The sequence below is a fragment of the Ovis aries genome, chromosome 21 (genome assembly GCF_016772045.2).
Source record: "Ovis aries strain OAR_USU_Benz2616 breed Rambouillet chromosome 21, ARS-UI_Ramb_v3.0, whole genome shotgun sequence".
NCBI classification, from domain to species: domain Eukaryota; kingdom Metazoa; phylum Chordata; class Mammalia; order Artiodactyla; family Bovidae; genus Ovis; species Ovis aries.
Window position 1 is genome coordinate 920,294 of NC_056074.1, and position 24,652 is coordinate 944,945.

General features: G+C 44.1%; 1 protein-coding gene and 1 non-coding gene across 29 annotated transcripts in view; one reads left to right on the plus strand and one right to left on the minus strand.

The window, feature by feature from the left end:
* SMCO4 (single-pass membrane protein with coiled-coil domains 4) overlaps window positions 1-24,652 on the plus strand; it is a 79,737-nt gene that overhangs the window by 35,458 nt on the left and 19,627 nt on the right. For 10 of the 28 annotated variants that reach the window (XR_006057573.1, XR_006057576.1, XR_009597911.1 and 7 more), the window contains one exon: window positions 10,356-10,436. The exons of 5 other annotated variants lie outside the window; for them this stretch is intronic. The gene's annotated coding sequence lies outside the window, so the exon portion shown is untranslated. Of the gene's footprint in view, window positions 1-10,355; window positions 10,437-21,429; window positions 21,534-24,652 lie in introns of all 28 variants that reach the window. 13 more of the 28 variants (XR_006057575.2, XR_006057574.1, XR_009597910.1 and 10 more) reach the window with 3 other exon arrangements.
* On the minus strand, window positions 12,275-12,346 carry TRNAC-GCA (transfer RNA cysteine (anticodon GCA)). The gene has a single exon. It is a non-coding gene; the product is annotated as a tRNA-Cys (tRNA).

Sequence of the window (24,652 nt, forward strand, 5' to 3'; positions counted from 1 at the left end):
TCCCTAAATGTTCTTTCAGAAATAAGTGAGGCCATTAGCACATTCCATTTTTTTCTAAGTCGTAGAGTTAAAATAAGCTTGACTTGACCCATGTGCTGGTAAGAGATGAATAAATGAGTCTTGATAAGCTGTGGCTTTCTCAAGCCTAAAAAAGCTTTCTGTGAGTTGAGCCCTGCTTAAGTCTTTGGTGAGTATTGACTGTGGACTCCATATCAGATGGGCTGTTCTCCGGCCTCTGTGCCAGGGAAAAAGAGGGCAGAAACTTCAGAGTGATTGTGTTTGTCTTTGGAGTTAAGTAGCCTTAGGTCTGAACTCCAGTGTTGCCACTTACTCAACTATCTTGTCTCTTTGAGCCTCAATCTTGTCATCCATAAAATGGAAATAATAATCCCTACCCTGCAGATTGAAGATTGCAGGAGATGCTGTATTTAAGGTCCTTAGTTGTGCATTGTATATGGTAGGTGCTTAATAAATATAGCTGTTACTATTAAAAATGACAGCTTTAGTAACAGTTGCAACTAAAGGGGGTAAGACTAGAAAATCTGAATCTGAATTTGGTATTTAATGCAAACATAATCAGTATAAACACCAGTCACTCAGTGGCTATTGGGTGCCTTGTCTGTGCAAAGGATGGGGGTGTTTGCATAAGAAGGGTGTGTATTACCATCCCAGTTGGCTGGCGGAACGAGTCACATACATGTAAGAAAAATAGATAACCTCCAAGGAGCTGGGCTTTGGAGGATGGCAGAGGATTGGAAACAGAGGCACGCCTGAGGAGGCCTCAAGTTGATGGAAATATATAGCAAGGGGAGTGAAGAGATGAATCCAGCATCCAGGGTGACCTTGGAAGAGGTCGAATGACATACACACGTTACACCTCATCTTTCCAGTTTTATTTTTCCTGTGTCTTCCTGATTCCCTCCAGGACCTGCTTAATACCTCTCATCATTATGATGAAGATCCATACCCGTCTTGAATTGCGGCGTTTTCACAGGTTTTTGCAGGTTCCTTTTGTCTGTGAATTTGTTGGCCCACATCCTGAAGTGACCACAAATTCTCCTGGCAGGTTCTGTTTGCCTGTCCCATCTGCTGTACCTTATCTTAGTGTCCTGAACTGTAAGTGGCCTTTTTGGGGGTTTTTATCACGTTGAATCACTGAATTGAGGACCTCCCAGAGGCAGTGGGCAGGGCCACGTGCTGGGTAGGCCTGGGGAGTAGAAAGATGCATGACCCAGGGTGGTCCCTGCCCCGAAGCAGCTCACTTAGTGGAGGAAGCAGATGGGCAGACGGACTCAGAAGGCAATGGCAACCCACTCCAGTACTCTCGCCTGGAAAATCCCTTGGACGGAGGAGACTGGTGGGCTGCAGTCCATGGGGTCGCTAAGAGTCGGACATGACTGAGCGACTTCACTTTCACTTTTCCTTTCATGCATTGGAGAAGGAAATGGCAACCCACTCCAGTGTTCTTGCCTGGAGAATCCCAGGGACGGGGGAGCCTGGTGGGCTGCCGTCTATGGGGTCGCAGAGTCGGACACGACTGAAGCGACTTAGCAGCAGCGGCAGCAGCTTGGTAGCTCCTTGTTCATGATTAGGACCTCCCGTTTAAGGTAACTCCTGCAAGCGGTCACTACGGTGCCTGGCCAGGGTTGGTGGTCTCAGTCGGCTGTTCCCCAACAACGTCATCATCCCAGAGGACTGAGTCATCTGACAGCCCCTCCCCTGTAACCAGTCACCCCAAAACTATCAGCTCTGTCTCCTCTGTTGCCATTACCCCGGTCCAAGCCCTTGTCTCCAGCTGGAGGTCAGGACCCTGGTAACGGGGTTCCGAAGTTAATCCAGAGGGTCTCTGCCAGTATTAAAAAAGAAGAAGAAATAGAATGGGAGGAAGGCATGAGAGTGGAATACACATAGTCAGATTGAGTTTTGTGAAAGTTGTGTGTAGTAAGAGTTTTACAGAGAAAGGTTGACGCCATGAAGCGCTTTACACAGGTTGACTTATTTCTCCACAACAACTGAAGTCGTGGTGTCGTTTTCCCTGTCCTTGACTCACAGGGGAGGAGCTGGACTGTGGGAAGTGGAGAAACTGACCAGGGTCAGGCTGGAAGCCTGCGTCTCAGAGATGCTGTGTGTGTGTGTGCGTGCGCGTGTGTGTGCGCACGCTACTGGGTTGCCAAGTAAAGTGTCTTTCTCACTCTGCAGGTTGTGGTGAAAACAGAAGTTGGCCGGTTTCTGTTTGACAGACGTCTGAACCTGTCCTCTTGTCCTCTCCCCCCTCCGGCCTGCACCCTTGCAGCCTGGGTGCTCCTGGTCTCTGTCGCAGGGTCCGGCACTTTTGGGAGGGTGTGCAGTGTGTGTGGTCTCAGGGCCTGTGAAGCCTGGTCCTGCTGACCTCCTCGGCTCAGAGGCTTTGAGAGAACAGGACTCCCCACCTGGCAGAAGAGAAAACCGAGGCCCAGGGAGTTTGAGAAACTTGCCAACCTCTGCTGTTCTCAGAGCATGCCGTTTGCATTTTCCTTACAGCTGGCCTGTGAGATGTTTGTGGGGTTAGGTTTCCTTGTCTTTTTCATTTGCAGCACTGCAGGACCTTCCCCAGCCAGGAACCAAGCTTGTGCCCCTGGAGTCTTAATCACCGGCCTTCACTGGACTGCCTGGGACGTTCCTTGGTTTTTGTTATTGATTTAGAAAATAATGATTATAAGCTCCTCGAGAGCAAATTCGAATAGTTATCTTGTCTGTTCTCGGTCGTCTGGGTTTTTGATTGGCGTGATGCATCTTTTCCTGGGCAAGACTCTGGTCGTCCAGGTAAGGATCCCCGGCCTCTGCCTGTGCTGGACTCTGCAGAGGTCTCCTTCCTCGGCAAGTGCTTCGTGCCCGCTCCCCCAGCAGCTCCCCAGCCCCCGCCCCACCCTGGAGTGGATGGAGCCCACGCTCTGGAAATAGGAGCTGATTTCCTCCCGGCTTTTTACTTGTGAAGACTCCGTCTGTCTTGTCTGGGCTGCATTCGTTTCCCCTCTTTACTGCTGCGGCTTACTGCTCTTTACTGCTCATTTGTTTTTACTTTTCAGCCTTGCCCAAAGTGCACCTTGATTTTGGTATCTTTAGATCTTTAAAGCCCTGTCCTGTTACTGATGATTTCCTTCATTTTGCAGAATTCTAGTTGGTTGCAAGTCTATTTTGCGAGACCTTGTTCCTTTCCCTTCTGTCGTTAAATTTTAATACATTTCTGTTCCTCCTCTTTTATAGGAATTTGTGTTTCCTTTTTTTTAGATTGTAGTAATGGACCTTCAGTGTCCTGCAGTCTGACTTCGCATCAGACTGACTGGCGTTTAGAATCGGATGTTCATCGAGCATTGATCAGCTCTGCGGTGTCCTTGCTCTTTCTTTGGCAGGCACGTCTGTTGCACCCTCTTGGTGCTCCCCGCTCCTTTGCTGGCTCTTGTTGGATCAGCCCTGACCCCTCACCACAGTGGGGGTCACTGCTGGCCCTCCAGCCGCTTCTTCACCCTCTTCTCCCCACCCCCCACAACCAACAGCTCTCTAACTTTTCATTTCGGACCCCTTTTAAAACTCTTAAAAGCTAGTGAGATCCCCAAAGAGCTTTCAATTGAAATGTGGGTTATATCTAGCAGTACTTATAATATTAGAAATTGAAGTTGAAAAGATTTTAAAGTGTTTATTAGTTTAAATATGTAATAAACCCATTACGTAATACAGATAACACTTTTAATGAAAAATAACTGTTTCCAAAGCAGAAAATGAAGGGCGGCATTGTTTTGCTTCTTCCCAGGTAACTTTATTGCCTGCCTTAATGGAAGAGAGCTGGATTCTCACCAATGGCTTTACCTTCATTCTGTTGTAGTATGTTGTATGTGTGTGTGTTTTTCTTTTAAGAATTGAGAACAATTAATTTATTTTTGGCTGTGCTGGGTCTTCATTGCTCCGTGGCTTTTCTCTAGTTGCCGGGGCTTCGCTACGTTGCAGCGCACAGGCTGCTCACTGTGGTGGTCTCTCCTGTTGCTGAGCACAGGCCGCGGGGCGCGTGGCCTGGAAGCGGAGGTTCCGGCCCTCTGGGGCGCAGGCTCGGCCGCTGTGGCGCATGGGGTTTGTTGCTCTACAGCACGTGGAATCTTCCTGGATCAGGGATCCAACCCGTGTCTCCTGCATTGGCAGGTGGATTCCTCTCCACTAAGCCACCACGGAAGCCCTGTTGTGTTTTATGTATGAAGAAAATACAGCCTTACCTGGATATACTTGGAAAAGGGAGGAATGTTTTAACAACCTATTCAGTTAATTGTGGATAGTCTTTGAAACTACATCAGAGCTTGATAAGTGGCAGTTTCTTCAAGGTTTGTTGCAGCATAGAATCTGAAATCTTATATCAAAGAGTCTCTCATATTCTGTTACATTAAAATCTTTTGGTCTGTCTTGCATTTGAAAAGGTCTTGTATGCATTTTGTAACATCATGCATGAGTCATTTGAATAACATCACATTAGTTACTGTCACTACCACTCTCCTCTGAAGAGCCTTAAAGTATTGAAAGACTCTAAAGCTCATAGTGGCCAATAGAGTTTTTCCAAATTTTAATTTTTGCTTGAAAGCTCAAATTTTTCTTTAGTAGCAAATACTGTCAGTTTTCCTTGAACTAACAAGCTCCCTTTATTCATTCTAAAGACACCCAGATCTGAGTCACTGTAGCTTTTCTGTCAGCCATTCTTTCAAGTTAGAATGGCCTTCAGTGGAAAAGAGTGGCCAGTTCGGCTTGCCGCTCAGTTGTACGAGTGCTTTTCCTGCCAAGAACCACTACGCTTGGGCTTGTAGCAGAAGTGCTGTGTGTCCTCTCGTTTTGTCATGGGATAGTAAAAAGATACGTACTCAAGGTTAATATTTAGTGGAATTAATAACTTACTGCTTCCATTAGTATATTCTTAGATGAAATTAACCTTTTCTTTTTTTTAAACTGTGAGAGTGTGGTGGTGGAGATTACAGTGAATGGCTATCACAGTCAGATACCACTGCCTTATTACTGGCTGAGGCTCCAGCTATTTTCCCCACCACTGTTTTTGCACCATCAGTGCAAATGTCGCACAACTGAAGATAGTTTTGACCTGGCAGCACCCCCAGAGAGGGTTTTGGACCATATTTTGGAAACCACTGGATAAGACCAATGTGTACATAAAACCTCTGCACACATTGGACACTCTTGCTTCTCATCTGCCTGGAAAAGCCTCTCCCTTTCCATGTGTGTGTGCAAATGCACACTCTTATGCACATATATGTGTATGTAGCTATATGTGCATATATGTGCCTGTGTCTGTCACTTCAGTTAATATTGGTTCTACTCATCACGTGTTCATGGGTCTCTTCCAGTAGACAGTAGACCGTGAGCCAGGTTTCACATTTACCATAGGTGGTGATAGCCCCAAGTATCATTCCTATTAAATATTAACTTGTTTAATGTTGCCTGTCTTCATCACCCTTATATTATTTTTGTTTCCAGGGCTTAATAAATGTTTTTTGAACAAACAAAGAATTGGGTTACTATTTTCCCAGGGTTTTCTTAGGATGTTGGTTCTTTTATATCAGCAAGTGTTAAGCATGAAAGGGCATCTGTGGTTAAGCTGATTTGGGAAGTTCAACAAGTGTTTAATTGAAGGCTTTCCCGTATTTTTCATTGTATGATATGCACTGTGAATTTTTAAGCGGGATGGGAGGCTACAGAACGTACTATTTCTCGCCAGTTGAATAACACAGGAAACTTTTCTTGGCATGAATCACAGGATTAGGTTCCTTGGAATTTTCTTTAGGAAATAATTGTGTAAACTGCCTTTTTCAGTTTTTATAGATTAGTAAACTGATTACACATGTTTATTCATGCATTAATTTATACCTTGTATTTAGTTAGTACTTCTTAAGGCTAGACACTGGTAGATTTAGACATTCAATGGCTAGCAGAAAGAAAAAATACTTTGAGAAAATATTCATACACTACTGTGTGGAGTAGATGGTCAAGTGGGAGGTTCAAGTATCATCAACTGACCCTGCAAATTACAGGTGTTAGGTTGATGGTATGTTTGAAGGTACCCCTGGGAGATTGGTCTCAGGACTCCTGCAGATACCACAATCCTCAGGTGCCCAAGTTTCTTGCATAAAATGACTTAGTATTTGCATAAAACCTGCGTACGTCTTCCCATATACTTTAAATCTATAGAATATTTATAGCACCTTTCCGTATACTCTAAATCATCTGTATATCCTGTGTAAATAGTCATATGTGTGCTTGGTCGCTCAGTCATGTCCGACTCTGCGACCCCATGGACTGTGGCCTGCCAGGCTCCTCTGTCCATGGAGATTCTCCAGGCAAGAATACTGGAGTGGGTTGCTATGCCCTCCTCCAGGGGATCTTCCCAACCCAGGGATCCAACCCAGGTCTCCTGCATTGCAGGTGGATTCTTTACCATCTGAGCCATCAGGGAAGCCCAGGTAGTCATAAATGCAATGTAAATACTATGTAAATAGTTGCCAGTGTGTGGCAAATTTGTTTTGCTTTTTGGGACATTTTGGAAATTTCTTTTTTATAGTATTTTCCATCTGCGGTTGGTTGAATCCTTGGATGTGGAACCTGCAGAGACAGAGGGCGGATGGTCCATAGTGCTAAAGCATTTGCTTTTTGTTTTTCTCCTTCTCAAACCTCCACCGGGCCTGTTCAGGTGTCCCTGTCTGCATTTTGCTGCTGCTGGCATTCTTGGGATCCGGAAGGCTGATGAAGAGGCTCCATAATGATGGGGCCTCACTTGGCCGTGTCATCGGAGGGGATGGCGTGTCGGAGACTAGGCCTTTAGAAATGTGAACCAGCTTCCTGTTAGAGCCTGGCATGTAGTAGGTTCATGTATGTTGACTGGCTGAACAGTGAGTGAATAAGTGTGCTCAGAGACTAAAGGATAAACTCCACACTGTGATCCCATCAACCCTGTGCCTGAGCTTGCTCCACCATACAGGGTGGGCTGAATAAAGCCCTGTACCTGCTTTTCACGCCCCTTGGGTCTGACCTAGCCTGTGTTGTAGGGAACCAGTGACTCTTCCACCTTCTCTGCCATGCAAAACAAAACGTGAAGCCTGCCCTCCTTTCTGTGTTGATCCAGTTCTGTCCATATGAAAGTATTTAATCAAAGGATGTAATTTTGATACAGTGAAATTGGCCTTTGTCCTCTGACTTCCCAGACAGATGATAGCAGGATGGTTTTGCAACAGAATGGTCTCGGAGTCCGGACTTCAGTAAGATTAAGCCCATGCTTAGTGTGATGTTTCACTCTGTGAAGTCACCCACAGAAAAGGCAAACATTCCATGTTTAGTAACCAGTCCTGTTGGTTCTTGGAGTGTGGCCCATGCCAGTTTGGGCTGGATGGGCTGGATGGGCTCTGGGAACGTGCGGACTTCTCCCAGTGCTCCCCGCTCCCCACCACCTCGTGTGGATGGATAGATAGGAAAACATGCACCCACTCAGACTGTCCTTTTCTTTCCAAGCCTGAAACTTCTTTAGCCACGTCAAGGTCCTGCCAGAGTCTGGAAACTGGTAAGCTTTAGAGAGGCCGAGGGTCGGCTAGAGTCTCTTAGGAGAGGAAATGCACCCGGGTGGTTGGTTTCTTCAGGTGTTGCTCTGAGACCGAATTAGGAGAATCCTCAGGGAGTTTTCTTGAGTTTTCATTTTTGTGATTGAGTTAGAGTTGCAGAAGTATCATGAGTTGCTAATTTAAAAAGTGGGGTTTTTTTTTTCATTTCTTTGTAAAAGAAATTCACATTAATTGTAGAAATTTGGAAAAATATCAAAAGGCATAATGCTGAAAATTACCCATAATTTCTAGTATTCAGAGATAATCACTACAAAACGTTTTGTTGTATTTGCATGCATTTTATATGCATAATTAAGATCATTGTGTATAAATTTTGATTTTCCCTTTTCCCATTTAGCGTATTTTATCTTGCATTGAGAGCGCTACAGCATGGGAACTTGTATTAGTTTCCTCTGGCTGCAGATTTCCACAAACTGGATGGCTTAAGACCATGGAAATGGATTCCCTCAGTTCTCGGGGCCAGAAGTCTGAGCCGGGCCTGAGGAGGGTGCGCCCCCTGGAGGCTCTTGGGGGGAGCGCACCCTCGACCCTCAGTTTCTGGTGCTTGCCGGCGTTCCTGGCATGTGGCCCCGTCTCTCCAACACCTGCCTCTGTTTTCACCTGCCTTTCCTGTGTGTGTATGTAAGAAATCTCCCTCTTCCTCTCTTGTGAGACATTTGGGAGGGCATCTAGGGCCCACCCGATGATCAAGGATGTCTCTCCATCTTGAGATTCTTCACCGGCAGAGGTGCCATATCTACCCAAGCTAGCATTTAGAGGTTCCAGAGTAAGGATCTGTTATCTTTGGGGACCATTATTCAGACTGTCAGAGGATTTAAGAGCATAGACTTTTGAGCCAGACAGGGTGGGCTCAAAACCCCGTGTGGTCTCTTACTAGCAGGGTGATCTTGAGCAAGTGTCTTAAGTATTGGTGCCTCCATTTTCTGATCTGTTAAGCGGGAATAACATTAGCAACCTGAGGATTAGGAGGGTTAATGTTTGTAAAGCACCTTGTAAGCTTAGGAGACAGTGTTTGACCCATGTAAAGATTAGCTCTTGCTATTGTAGTTGGTTTTTATTAGAAATTCTTTGTAAAGCAGTCAAAGTACCCGGTCAAGGGTAAAGACCACGGCTATCATCAACTTAATTTCCAGCTGACTGCTTTCGTCTTGGTGCTTTGGGTTGTCTTTTCCCTCCATAGCCCAGTTTTAACATTCTACATGTTCAGAGTGGTAATAATTCTCTCAGAGAATGGGATTAGCCTGTAGTCATCTTGACTCTTAAGCTGCTTGAATAAAATCCAACTTAACTTGGGGCTTCCCAAGTGGTACTGTGGTAAAGAATGTGCCTGCCAGTGCAGGAGGTGCCAGTCTGATCCTTGGGTCACGAAGACCCCCTGGAGTAAGAATTGGCAACTCACTCCAGTATTCTTGCCTGGGAAATCCCATGGACAGAGGAGGCTGGTGGGTTACAGTTCATAGGGTTGCAAAGAGTCAGACATGACTGAGTGACTGAGCATGCATGCAATTTAACTTGACATTCAGACCCCCTGAAAAACCATCTACCTTCTAACCCTGCCTCCCAGCCCTCTCTTTCATAGCCCTTATCTTTAAACTTCATGAAAATCTTACTCCCTAATAGAGGGATTAGAAGAGTTTAGAGTCTTGAAGCCCTACAGTAGGTGATTTCATGGTTGATCCACTGAGGAACCAATGGAAAATTAGGTCAAGGGGATAGTGGGCATAAATGTTTCAAGATCTTAGCAAAACAAATGTTCATGTTCACTAAAACAGACTCTAAAGATAGCATAAATAGCTAGTACCAGCCACTAGTATGTGAACTGAGTCATCTGGTCTACCATCTGGCTCAGCTGAACCACAAATGCCTGTAGCCACATGAGTAAACCAGGCAAGACCAGAAGAAAAACCACCCCACTGAGCCCAGCACTAATTGCTGACCCACCAACCATGAGTAAATAAAATGTTTATTAAGGCCAAAAAAAGGACAGCACAGTAAATCAAGACTTATCTGTAAGTTATTTCATCTCTCATTGTAGTGTTGATAGGCATTGTATGGTTACTCAATTATTCCTCATGTGCTGTAGACACTTTCAGAGTCTCTCATGTTTATATTTTCATTGAAATTCTTTTTTATTTTGTTATGGGTAATATCCACATTAGGAGCCCTCTCTCCCCAGTATCTGGGTCTCCATCTTAGTCCTGAATACCGCTGAGATTTTATGACTTGTTTGCTGGTTCTCCTCTCTGGGTTTCCCACCTCTCTCTCTTCCTCTCCTCTCAGATATTATGGGATGGTAGTTGAGAGGCCCAGGTCAGTGTCTCTCATCTTTTACTTTTCCTTTGTTTCAGAAGTCTTTATTTCATCACCCTCTACTTGTGTTTTTTTTTTTTTTCCAGTCCTAACCCTGGATCTTGTAGTTTTCAATAAGTAACTTTTGGTTGCAAGGAAAAGAAATGCTCTCTTTCCAGCTTAAGTCAGCAGACGGTCTGTCGCAGGAACCTCAGGAATGCAGGGAAGAGCCTGACCAGCGTGCTGGGGGCTGGAGAGGCAGGCTCCTCCGGTCCTGCCTTGTGTGAGGGAGGGCAGGGTGGGGCCGGATGAGTGCTGGTGAGGAGCAGCCGGGGGAGCCACGCAATTGCCCTCTCAGCAGGGACTTGGAGGTGTCACAGGAGGTCTGCAGAAAGCAAACCAGCCAAACCTATGATACCTCTTCTGATTTCTCAGCAGGAATAATCCAGATCACCTTTCCTGGAAGTCAGTTTGCTGAAACTACTGAAGCAGCAGTTCTTGGAAGTTGAAGAAAAGGTAAATAGAAGCAAATTCGTGTCTGCTAAAGTCCCCTTAAGAGGGAAACCCATGTTTGGAGGGCCCCTATTGTTTCTCAGACATCCCTGTATGTAATATTTTACCTTCCTCTGCCTGGCCACACCCTAGTTTACCTTCACCAATGGCTGCCATCTTGGAAATGAGGGCTTTCCCCTCTGGCTGATGTGGTTTCTCCTGCCTTTGAACCCCCCTGTACCGCATTCTCCTTACTGACCTGTATCCCTGGGGGCACTCCGTGCCTCTCCTCTCTGTCCTCCCACAGCCGTGTGGGATGTGGGGCTGCTTTCTGTGGCCCGCACCCCACTGTAGCACTTCTGTACTGGATTATAGTTACCTGTTTGCGTGTTTCCCCCAGTGACTTCCTTAAGATGTATCTGAACTGTGCCTCAGACATAGAAGATGCCTTCATAAATGTTTATTGAATGAGCAGTGGTCACCTCATATGTGGATTCACTATGTACGTCCACCATTCGACCCATATAGGGCCTGTACTGTAAATCGATTTTATTCTTTGAGCATTCATCAGAGATTTTTAATCTCTAGTTGCTTTTTGCATTTTGGCTATTGGGGAAATGAAGCAAAGCTTTCATATCTAGTTTTTATTTTTCATGGGCAGTTTGGTTCCACGTTAAGAGCTGTGGTCCAGAGGCTTGAGGGGAAGGGAGGTGACGGGCAGGTCAGGGAACCAGTGACCTTGGAAGCGTGGCTCCCCACCCCACTCCACCTTGCTGGGGGTGGTGTTGAATGGGATTGCACGAGGTGGGGTTTGGTCATGCTGTGTCTGTGGCCCTCTTGTCTGCTGGATGGCAGACTCCTCTTCCACCCACCCACCCATCCATCTATTCATCCATATTATCCTCCAGACTGCCTCAATCATCAGAGAGTTGCATCTGAGCCCACCTTCCTGCTCCTAATCTTTTTTTTTTTTGCTTTAAATTATTGTCAGTAGATTCCTTTTCTCACCTGCTTTTACTGAACCTGCTGAATATCGCAAAGATGTTCCTTACTTATTTTATCTGTTTTGTTGATCACAATCCTCTTCAAAGGACTCATTCCAGCCTTTCCTACCTGACAGTAACCAGCAGTTGTCTGCTACATTTGATGAGTTCTTCCCCTTTCAGAAAGTGCTTCTGTGCTCACCACCGAAGTTCCTTCTCCCACCAATCCTAGGAAATAGGCAGGGGCGAATGGTAACTTCCCATTCCCGGAAACTCAGAGTGCTAGATATTCCATGTGAGGCCCATTGCCAGTGTGAACAGTGTCTGGTTTTTCTCTCCCTGGCACCGTCTTGCTAGTTCTCCTTGGAAGCTGCTTCTGTCACAAAGCCAGGGGGCCCTTTTCACCCACTCCAGGGTCCTCTCGGTGGGGAGCCTTGGCCTGTTGACCCGAGATGCTGTCTGATGCTGCCGTTTCCTCTACCCCAGCCAGGCCTGATCCTGGTGTTTCCTCTACCCCCCAGCCAGGCCACTTTCTTAAAAAAAAGTAGATCTCCTCTTCCCAAGAGCTTCCAGTCAGTCTTGTGAGTTTTATTTTTTGTTCGGGCTTATTTAAACACAGGAAATTGAGTTAGTTTACATGAATGCTGCGCTGCCTTACTCTGGAAGCACAGAAAGATGCTAACAGGGATTGGGGCAGCCTAATTTGGCTGTCTCTAATGATCTTCCTGCCTCCCCTCTGAAGTGAAGTGAAGTGAAGTCGCTCAGTCGTGTCCGACTCTTTGTGACCTCATGGACTATAGCCTACCAGGCTCCTCCGTCCATGGAATTTTCCAGGCAAAGAGTACTGGACTGGGTTGACATTTCCTTCTCCAGGGGATCTTCCCAACCCGGGGATTGAACCCGGGTCTCCTGCACTGCAGGCAGACGCTTTACCCTCTGAGCCACCAGGGAAGCGCCTCTAAATAACTGCAGATGGGGCCATGCACCAAGGAGGCAGAGCACAGCGCTTTATTGCCTTGTGCGGTTATCTAGTTAAATGCATTTTGTTTTCTTTTGTTTTTAAAGAAATGGCTCAACTTTTAATTGGAAAACAGAAGGTTGAATGGCATTTTGATTTGTCCTTTGGTGGCAAAACTGGAAAAATAGATCCATTTTGATAGGAAACCAGGTGCTGGTCCCGAAGAAGGCATATTAACTTCAGAGCAGGATGTGAACTCAGAGTCATTGTTTCCCTAAAACAGGCCAAATTCAGAGTCATTGTTTCCCTAAAACAGGCCATCTACGCTGGGCTTTTTCTTGTGAGACCTTCTCCTGCATCTGTACCACCTTAGAGTGACGTTTCCCTGGGGAGGTTCTATTTGGAATCTCCCAAACAGGGCAGTATCCCCAGTGACGTAACTGTCAGGACACAGGGCGAGATGCTGAGACCCTTCTGCCTGGATGCCTTGAAAATGTCAGTGTCAGGAAATCCGCACCCCTGTTATGATGATTGTAATTGAAAAAAATGCCAGGCTGTATACTTCACTTCGGGCTTCCCTGGAGGCTCAGATGATAAAGAATTTGCCTGTAATGTGGGAGACCTAGGTTTGATCCCTGTGTCAGGAAAATCCCCTGGAAGAGGGCCTGGCAACCCACTCCAGTATTCTTGCTTGAAGAATCCCACGGACAGAGGAACCTGACGGGCTACAGTCCATGGGGTCACAAAGAGTTGGACAGGATTGAAGTGACTTACACACACACACACACACACACACACACACACACACACACACGCTCTACTTCGCATTGTGCTGTGATGCAAAGCCCATTTTATCATTAACAGGACTGTTTTCTTAGCCCCAAAGCTGGTGTCTGCTTTACTGAAGGTCATCTTAGAAGCAGCTTGCATGTGTCCTGGCTGAGTTTGGCCACATGAGCTCCCCATGAGGTGCACCCCACCTTGAGCTGGCACAGAGGTGGTCATATGAGCACCCCGAGAGAAGGGCAGGAATGATCATTTGTGAGATCCGCCCCAGGCTTCCATTACTCTATCCTCTGTGCTTCACGGCTCTTTTTGTATCTTTTTTAAAAACAATTATTTGTTTTTTAATTGAAGGATAATTGCTTTACAGAATTTTGCTGTTTTCTGTCAAACCTCAACATGAATTAGCCATGCTGCTGCTGAGTCGCTTCAGTTGTGTCCGACTCTGTGCGACCCCATAGACGGCAGCCCACCAGGCTCCCCCGTCCCTGGGATTAGGTATACATATATCCCCTCCCTTATTGGAACTCCCAATCCCTCCCCATCCCACCCCTCTAGATTGATACAGAGCCCTTGTTTGAGTTCCCTGAGACACACAGCAAATTCCCATTGGCTATCTATTTTGCATATGGTAATAGAAGTTTCCAGGTTACTCTTTCCATATATCTCCCCATGTGCATAATTCTATTCTCTATGTCTGTTTCTCCTTTCCTGCCCTGCAAATAAATTCTTCAGTACCATTTTTCTAGATTCCGTATATATGTTACAATACGATATTTCTTTCTTTTCTTTCTGACTCACTTCACTCTGTATAATAGGTTCTAGGTTCATCCACCTCACCAGAATGGACTCAAATGTACTCCTTTTTATGGCTGAGTAATATTCCATCCTGTATGTGTACCCCAACTTCTTCATCCATTCATCTGTCAGTGGACATCTAGATTGCTTCCATGTTCTAGCTATTGTAAACAGTGCTGCATGAACAATGGGATACATGTATCTTTTTCAGTTTTGGTTTCCTCAGGGTATATACCTAAGAGTGGGATTGCTGGGTCATATGGTGATTTTATTCCTAGTTTTTTAAGGAATTTCCATACTGTCTTCCATAGTGGCTGTATCAACTTACATTCCTACCAACAGTGCAAGAGCATTCCCTTTCTACCACACCCTCTCCTGCATTTATTATTTGTAGACTTTTTGAGGAGAAGGCACTGGCGACCCACTCCAGTACTCTTACCTGGAAAATCCCATGGACAGAGAAGCCTGGTAGGCTGCAGTCCATGGGTTCGCTAAGAGTCAGACATGACTGAGGGACTTCACTGTCACTTTTCACTTTCATGCATTTGAGAAGGAAATGGCAACCCACTCCAGTGTTCTTGCCTGGAGAATCCCAGGGACAGAGGAACCTTGTGGGCTGCCGTCTATGGGGTTGCAGAGAGTTGGACACGACTGACGTGATTTAGCAGCAGTGGCAGCAACAGCAGCAGACTTCTTGATGATGGCCATTCTGACCAGTGTGAGGTGATCAGTTCAGTTCAGTCTCTCAGTCATGTCTGACTCTTTGCAACCCCAATGACTACAGCACGCCAGGCCTCCCTGTCCATCACCAAACCCTGGAGTTTACTCAAACTCATGTTCATTGTGTTGGTGATGCCATCCAACCATCTTATCCTCAGTCGTCACCTTCTCTTGCCTTCAATCTTTCCCAGCATCAGGGTCTTTTCAAATGAGTTAGTTCTATGCATCAGGTGGCCAAAGTGTTGGAGTTTCAGCTTCAGCATCAGTCCTTCCAGTGAATAGGCAGATCTGATTTCCTTTACAATTGACTGGTTTGATTGCCTTGCAGTCCAAGGGACTCTCAAGAGTCTTCTCTGACACCAAAAGCATCAATATTTCGGTGGTCAGCTTTCTTTATAGTCCAGCTCTCATATACATACATGACTACTGGAAAAATCATAGCTTTGACGAGATGTATGTTTGTTGTGTGGTGTGAGGTGATATCTCATTGTAGTTTTGATTTGCATTTCTCTAATAATGAGTGATATTGAGCATCTTTTCATGTGTCTGTTAGCCATCTGTATGTCATCTTTGGAGAAATGTCTGTTTAGGTCTTTTACCCATTTTTTGATTGGGTTGTTTGTTTTTCTGGTATGGAGGTGTATGAACTGCTTGTATATTTTGGAGGTTAATCCTTTGTCAGTTGTTTCACGTGCTATTATTTTCTCCCATTCTGAAAGTTGTCTTTTTACCTTGCCTATAGTGTCCTTTGCTGTGCAAAAGTTTCTAAGTTTAATCGGGTCCCATCTGTTTACTTTTGTTTTTATTTCTGCTACTCTAGGATGTGGGTCATAGAGGGTCTTGCTTTGATTTATGTCACCAAGTGCTCTGCCTATGTTTTCCTCTAAGAGTTACACTCTGGTCTTACATTTAGGTCTTTAATCCATTGTGAGTTTATCTTTGTGTATGGTGTTAGGAAGTGTTCTAATTTCATTCTTTTACATGTAGCTGTCCAGTTTTCCCAGCACCGTTTATTGAAGAGGCTGTCTTTGCCCCATTGTATATTCTTGCCTCTTTTATCAAACATAAGGTACCCGCAGGTGCGTGGGTTTATTTCTGGGCTCTCTATCTTCTTCATTGGTCTGTGTTTCTCTTTTTGTGCCAGTATACCATACTGTCTTGATGACTACAGCTTTGTAGTATAATCTGAAGTCAGGAAGGTGATTTCTCCAGCTCCATTCTTCTTTCTCAAGATGGCTTTGGCTATTCGGGGTCTTTTGTGTTTCCATATGAATTGTGAAATTTTTTGTTCTAGTTCTGTGAAAAATGCCATTGTTAATTTCATAGAGATCTCACTGAATCTGTAGATTGCATTTGGTAGTATAGTCATTTTCACAACATTGTTTCTTCCTACCCAAGAACATGGAGTATCTTTCCATTTGTTTATGTCATCTTTGATTTCTTTTGTTAGTGTCTTATAATTTTCTGGGTACAGTTCTTTTCTCTCCTTAGATAAGTTTATTCCTAGATATTTAATTTTTTTGTTGCAGTGGTGAATGGGATTGATTCCTTAATTTCTCTTTCTGATTTTTCATTGTTATATACAGAAATGAAAGTGATTTCTGTGTATTGATTTTGTATCCTGCAACTTTGCTAAATTCACTGATTAGTTCTAGTAATTTTTTGATAGTATCTTTAGGGTTTTCTATGTACAGTATTATGTCATCTGCAAACAGTGAGAGCTTTAGTTCTTTTTTGATCTGGATTCCTTTTATTTCTTTTTCTTCTCTGATTGCCTTAGCTAGGAATTCCAGAACTAGGTTGAATAATAATGGTGAAACTGGACACCCTTGTCTTATTCCTGATCTTAGGGGAAATGCTTTCAGTTTTTCCCCATTGAGAATAATGTTTGTTGTAGGGTTATTATATATGACCTTTACTATGTTGAGGTAGGCTCCTTCTATGCCCATTTTTTGAAGAGTTTTAATCATAAATGGGTGCTGAATTTTGTCAGAGGATTTTTCTGCATCTATTGAGATGATCATATGGTTTTTATCTTTCAATTTGTTAATATGGTGTATCACATTGATTGATTTCCATATGTTGAAGAATCCTTGCATCCCTGGAATAAACCCAACTTGATCATGGTGTATCAGCTTTTTGATGTGTTGCTGAATTCTGTTTGCTAAAATTTTGTTGAGGATTTTTGCATCTATGTTCATCAGTGATATTGGCCTGTAGTTTTCTTTTTGTGTGTTGTCTCTGTCTGATTTTGGTGTCAGGGTGATGGTGGCCTTGTAGAATGAGTTTGGAAGTGTTCCTTCCTCTGCAATTTTTTGAAAGACTTTTAGAAGGATAGGCATTAGCTCTTCTCTAAATGTTTGATAGAATTCTCCTGTGAAGCCATTTGGTCCTGGGCTTTTGTTTTTTGGGAGATTTTTTAAAATCACAGCTTCAATTTCAGTGCTTGTAATTGGGTTGTTCATGATTTCTATTTCTTCCTGGTTCAGTCATGGAAGATTGAACTTTTCTAAGAATCTGTCCTTTTCTTCCAGGTTATCCATTTTATTGCTATATAGTCATTCATAATAGTCTATTATAATCCTTTTTATTTTGGCATTGTCTGTTGTAATCTCTCCTTTTCATTTCTAATTTTGTTGAATTGATTCTTCTTATTTTCTTGATGAGTCTGGGTAAAGGCTTGTCAATTTTGTTTATTTATTAATCTTTATTAATCTTTAGTATTGTTTCTTTCATTTCTTTTTCATTTCTGCTCACATCTTTATGATTTCTTTCCTTCTAATTTTTGGGGGTTTTGTTCTTCTTTTTCCAGTTGTTTTAGGTGTAAAGTCAGGGTATCTATTCGATGTTTTCCTTGTTTCTTGAGCTAAGACTGTATTGCTATAAACTTCCCTCTTTGAACTGCTTTTGCTGCATCCCATAGGTTTTGAGTTGTCATGTTTTCATCGTCATTTGTTTCTAGAAATTTTTTAATTTCCCTTTTGATTTTTCCAATAACTTGTTATTTAGGAATGTGTTGTTTAATCTCCATGTGTTTCTGTATCTTACAGTTTTTTTCTCATAGTTTACCTCTAGTCTCATAGCGTTGTGGTCGGAGAAGATGCCTGATACAATTTCAGTTTTCTTTAATTCACTGAGGTTTGATTTGCGATCCAAGATGTGGTCTATCCTGAAGAATGTTTCGTGTGCACTTGAGAAGAAGGTGTATTCTGCATTTTGATGGAATGTCCTAAAGATATCAGTGAGATCCACCTTATCTAATGTCTCATTTAAGACTTGTGTTTCCTTATTAATCTTCTGTTTCGATGCTCTGTCCATTGGTGTGAGTGGCGTCTCACAGTGTCTCCTACTAAAGTCTCCTACTTTTTTTGTGTTACTGTCAATTTCTCCTTTTATGTCTGTTAGTGTTTGTCTTGTGTATTGAGGTGCTCCTTTGTTGGGTGCATAGATATTTACAATTGTTATCTCTTCCTCTTGGATTGATCCCTTGATCATTATGAATGTCCTTCTTTATTTCTTGTAATATTCTTTATTTTAAGGTCTATTTTTTCTGATATGAGGATTGCTACTCAAGCTTTCTTTTACTTCCTATTTGCATGCAATGTATTTTTCCATCCTCTCACTTATAGTCTATATGTGTCTTGAGGTCTGAAGTGGATTTCTTCTAGACAGCATATATATGGGTCTTGTTCTTATATCCCTTCAGCCAGTCTGTGTCTTTTGGTTGGAGCATTTAATCCATTTACATTTAAAGTAATTATTTATATATATATATATTTATTTTTTTTTTCCTCTTGCCATTTTCTTAATTGTTCAGGATTAATTTTGTAGATCTTTTTTCTTCTGTTGTATTTCTTGACTATATAAGTCCCTTTAACATTTGTTGTAAAGCTGGTTTGGTGGTACTGAATTCTGTTAACTTGCTTGTCCGAGAAGCTTTTTATTTCTTCATTAATTTTGAATGAGATCCTTGCAGGTACAGTAATCTTGGTTGTAGACTTTTCCCTTTCAGTACTTTAAATATTTCCTGCCATTCCCTTCTGGCCTGCAGAGTTTCTGCTGAAAGACCAGCTGTTAAGCATATGGGGTTTTCCTTGTATGTTACTTGTTGCTTCTCCCTTGCTGCTTTTAATATTCTTTCTTTATGTTTAGTCTGTTAGTTTGATTAGTATGCGTCTTGGCATGTTTCTCCTTGGGCTTATCCTGTATGGGACTCTGCGCCTCTTGGACTTGATTGACTATTTCCTTTTCCATGTTGGGGAAATTTTCAACTATAATCTCTTCAAAAATTTTCTCATACCCTTTCTTTTTCTCTTCTTCTTCTGGGACCCCTATAATTTGAATGTTGGTTCGTTTGATGCCATTTCAGGGGTCTCAGAGACTGTCCTCAGTTGTGTAAGCTTGTATGAGGTGATGTTTGTGCTGAGTTTTTTTGTTTGTTTGTTTTTCCTCTGATGGGCAAGGTTGAGTGAGGTGGTGCTTTTCTGCTGATGATGGGGCTTGTATTTTCGTTTGTTGTTTAGATGAGGCGTCCTGCACTGGTGGCTGGCTGATGCCAGGTCTTGTATGCAAGTGGTTGCCCTTGTGCGAGTTCTCAGCATTTGACAGCACCTCGGGTTAGCTCTCTGGCAGTCTAGGGTCTTGGAGTCAGTGCTCCCACTCCAAAGTTTCAGGGCTTGATCTCTGGTCAGGAACAAAGATTCTACAAGCGGTTTGTTATGGCATTAAGTGAGATTAAAACAAATACCCTAAAACAAAAAACCAAAGATGAACCCCAGGCAAATGGCAGTTACAAAATCAGGGAACAATAATTAAAGTAATGGAATATACGCATATACATAGACACCCATCAACAAATCAAAACAGTCTATCAAAAATAAAGTACAATAGATTGACCTGGTGAACAAAGAAAATAAAAAATTATATTTACGAGTTAAGAACAAAACTAACTAAAGCACAAACTGGAAAACAAAACTGAAGCAAGGTGCCATGTGGGAAATAAAGTGATAAAAACAAAACTAACAAATTTGTTGAGAGGAATGGAAAGAAAGAAAGAAAAAAAGAATAGATATGCAAAGTTAAACAGAGGTAGATAAACAAGATTTATATACATTAAAGATTAACTCCAAGGGATAAAGAACAGTGGGAAAAGCAAACAAAGGAATAAATGTAGAAAAAATAAAATAAGTTAAAAAAATTAAAAATTAAAATTTAAAAAAGTGGGAAAAAAGGAAGAATATTGGAAAAAACAAAAGGATAACTCCACAGAACTGCAAAAGCCCAATGTAAAGGCAGAGGTTTATACCAACAGTAAAAAATATGACTTAGGAAAAAAAAGCTCAAAAGCTTAATTAGATTTCATAGTGCCAATAAAATTGACAACTACAGTGGAGGAGGGAAAAAAAAGAAAAAAAAAATCCAAAAGAATCTATAGAACAAGTCAAAACATAAGATTAATAAGTGATTTTCTTGAGTCACTGCTGTCAGAGTTCTTTCCCTCGCCAGGAGTCACAGCCTCCCTCACCTCCCTGTGATGCCCTCCAGCACTCTGCTGACCTCTGGACCTGCTGTGTGGGCAGCTCAGAGTCTAATCTGGTCCTGCTCCTGTGTGTTCTTGCCACCAGTGTCCACAGCTGTCAGAACTAGTGCGTTTTCTTCTGTGGGAGCTCTCAATGGCCTTTATGTATTCCATAGACACAGAGAGGGGTTCTGGCAGCACCAGGTACTCGGGGGTTGGCGGCTAGGGCAGCAGGAAATACAGTGCTCTAGAAGGGGATGGCAACCAGTGTTGGACAGTACGCTCCAGTATTCTTGCCTGGAGAACCCGCTGACAGAGAAGCCTGGCAGGCCACAGTCCACAGGGCTGCAAAGCGTTGGACATGACTGATGTGACGCTGCAGGCATATACGAGAGACTTCTTTTGCCTCTGGCAGCTCTGCCCCAGTGAGGGTTGAGCATGAAGCTGGTGCAGCTGCTTGGCTTGTGGGGATTCTGGTGGCATCAAGTGTGTAGGGACACGGATTGTCTCTGCTGCAGGAGTTATGGCCCTATGAGAGTCTTTTTTCCAGCCTCTTGTATCTGGTGATCAGAAGGCCTCTTTGGCCAGTCTTTATCGGTAGCTCCAGCCATTCAAGCACTTAGAGGGCTCCCTTGACTGGGGTCCTTCTCTGTTGTTCAGTGCGTCAGACACATAGAGGGGACCCCCTGCCTGGGGTCCTACTCTGTAGATCGGTGCATCAGTCACTTAGAGGGGCACCCTGAGCGGAATGCTACCCTGTAGTTCAGTGCTCCAGGTGTTTGGTGGGCCAGCCTCTCTATTGCTCTCCTGCAGATCCTGGCCTGTGGGGAGAGAGGCTGTGGTGATGGCTCCACCCCTATGCGTACTCAGCAGTATCGCCTTGCTTCCATGGTGCCTGGCTTTCCTCCACCCGCATTTCCCACCACGATCTCCTCCCTCACATCCCCTGATCCGTCTCTCCACAGTCAACAGCAGCCCTCTCCCTGGGATTGCTCCACAATCCCTGAGCTCCAGCTCTCAGCTGCTGCGCCTTCTAGGGGACCTGCATCTCTGTCCAGGGTGTGCGTGCCTGTGGCAAGGACTGTCTGATTCTCATTCCATTTAGGCTGCCACAGCTCAGCGGTTTCACTCTCAGCCTTAAATGTTTCTCCTCTGACTCAGACAATTGCCCCGATGTGGGGATCGGATGCCTGCTTCAGTTCCCCCACCCGCCGAGGGCAGGTCCAGTCCTACTAACACTCCTGTTTTTCCCCCTAGTTCCTTCGTCCTACCGAGTTTTGCGTGGGTCTACATATTCTTTCCGCTGGTTAGGTCCTCCTGCCTGTCTCAGCTGGTGTTTGCCTGCACTTATGCATCTGAAGGTATGTTCCTGATGTATCTGTGGAGAGAGATGCACTCCACGTCACCTACCCCTCCACCATCTTGTTCTCTCCTCTGCTTATACCTTTGATAGGAGCTAGTGAACTTGGCTGTCTCATGGGCCCCTCCAGCTTAATGGGTCCCAATTTTAACTTTTGGTCCCCTTCTGCCACAGCCCCTTTCCAGCCTTCCCTTCCCCCCATCTCATTAAGGAGCACAACTGATAGCTCACTTTTTCAGTCCAGAAACTGGGGAGTCATCTGTTATCCCTTACTTCTCCCTTCTCCAAATTGCCGAGTCTGAGCGGCACTTCCGAAGCAGGTCTTGAATGCATCTGCTACCTTTCCTCACGTGTCTCCCAGGTTGGTGATGTCATTGTTTGCCTGGGTCACAGCAAAGGCCCTTGAACTGGTTGCCCTGCTTCTACTTTTCCTCCATTTTGCTCACCATGTTGGAGCCAGGGGATCCTTAGCAATGCTTTTCTCCTCATTCACTTCTTTCTCAAAGTTTCAATGACCTCCTCCCACACTGGGATGGAGCCCATGCACCCAGCAGGGCCCATGAAGGGGACTGTGAAGTCTGGGCCCCGGGCCTGGCTGGAGATGCCACAGCATTGTTGCCGTTGCATTAAAGTAGCTCGTGAGATGCTTTGCCCTTTCACTTTCGACTTTCCGGGCAGATCGAAGTAACTCTGATTTTCCTAGTGCAATAAAATACCTGCTGGCTGGCTAAGGTAGACTTAGGGTGGATACGGAGTTCTGGGAAATGGTGAGTGCTTTGTTCCTCGAACCCTATCAACGCTTAGAACACAGAGGTGGACCATTATTTCATTTCAAGCCTTGACAAGTAAATAATCAATATGTAGTTAACAAAAATTCTAAAACCTAATATTGTGCTATTCTCCAAGTGCTCCTCCCCCTAATATTTTGACATAAAAATGTACACAACATTTTAGCTCAGAAAATCATGAATGAAACTTTGTTCCAAGCCAGTAGAAGAAAAGACTGACTTTCTACAAGGGAAAAAAAGAGACAGACAAAATATCAGTACACAGCTTTTCTTTTTATGCACATTTGTCCTACTGTGATGCCTACTTGCTTTCTTCCCTTTCACCTTTGAACTTTGCCTATGTGTGTATGTGTGTTTGTGTGTGTGTAGCCACTGGGTTCTGTCTGAATCCAGTGACACTCTCCATTCTCCTTGAGCCTTTCAATCAAGGTAATGGGAATTACTGAAATTCCAGCTTTATTTTTGGTGTACTTTGGCTTCAAATTAGGACAACTTTTCTGTGACCTTGAGTTTGGAATTTTTTCTAGTACCAGTTGGATGAATCACTGTGATGAGCTGCAAGCAAGATTATAACATAATGGGAATAGCAGACGTGGGCTCTTAGTGCAGCATGGTGAGCACTGGGGTGCAGTTTGTCCCCAGATGTAATGGGAGCACAGAGATGAGCTCCCCACTCATCTCAGGGACTGAGGAGTCATGAAATGCTTTCTGGAGTGTGTGACCCTTGAGCTGGGTCTTGAAGGAGGAATTTGCCAAGTGGAAGGGTGGCTGGGAGAAAAGAGGTGTATGAGGGCATTTCAGATAACTGCATGAGTGGAGGCCTGGGTGGTCAGCAAGGGGGTGCCATGCCCAGAGGGCTCAAGGAGGCTGCATAACCACTGTAGTTAGAGGCGTGGACTGGGCTGGGGGCTGAAAGATGGGCAGGGGTTAGGTCATTCTGCAGAATGTCCCCATGGGACTCTACATAAGGGAGATCCTGGAGGTTTGATTTTACAGTAGGGATTCTTCAGTCTGGGTCTTTACTTAAAAGGCTTCTCCTGGATGGCAGTGATCTGATTCAGACATGCAGTTTCTTTCAGCGGTTCCTAAGGGTGTGGGTCTCGGAGTTCCAAGTTCAAGGTATGACTGCAGGCTATCTACTTCTGATCACAAGGATATCATTAAAAGCTACTGAAATGTGATTGGTGTTGCAGTCTGACCTCCTTGTCCTTGGGTTCTCCACTGGTGACTCTAATCAGCCTTGGACTGAAAATATTTGAGAAAAAAAAATTCCAGAAAGTTCCAAAAAGCAAAAGCTGAATTTGTCACACACAACAACTAATTACATATCATTTACATTATGTTAGGTATTACAAGGAATCTAAAGATGATTTAAAGTATATGGGAGGCTGTGCCATAGTTTACATGCAAATACTATGCCATTTTATACCAGGGACTTGGGTGCACATTGAAGACGGGGGTCCTGGAACCAACCCCCTGCAGATCCTGAGGGATGACTGTCCTGCCTGCTGGAGTTTCTGGATAAGTCTGTCTCGTCCTTCACTTGGAGGCTAGTTCCTCACCATGTGAGCAGTCATGCGTTTCAGGTTCCCATAGAACATGAACTTACACAGGCCGTAGAATTTCCCATAGATTTTTGCAAACAGCACTGTAATAAGAGTGTGCTGTTGCCAGCATCTTGAATTTGTGGCAATTTTTAATTGGTAGAAATCAGATGTTTAATTATCAATCACTGATAGCTTGGCTTTCTCATTATTAGTTGGTTGATTGTTTACCTCCAACAGTTCAGTTAAGTCACTCAGTCGTGTTCGACTCTTTGTGACCCCATGGACTGCAGCATGCCAGGCCTCCCTGTCCATCACCAACTCCTGGAGTTTACTCAAACCCATGCCCACTGAGTTGGTGATGCCATAGACTTTAAAACATGCATGTGACTTAAACGAGTCATCCATGTGAAAAAGTGAAAGCGTTAGTTGCTCAGCCGTGTCTGACTTTTTACAGTTCCATGCCCTGTAGCCTGCCAGGCTCCTCTGTCCATGGAATTCTCTAGGCAAGAATACTGGAGTGGATAGCCATTCCCTTCTCCAGGACATCTTCCCTGCCAAGGGATCAAACTGGGTCATGGCCTTGCAGGCAGATTCTTTACTGTCTGAGCCACCAGGGAATGAGTCATCCATACCTTAAATGGGTACATCTCCTGCATTTGCTTCTACAGTGATTCTTCACAACTACTACTGCATATGTTTTGCTCAGAAGGGGAAAGTGTGTGGAGTGGGTCCACACCCACCCATGGGCAGTGATTTTAGAGAGATTTAGTAATGTTTGTACTACT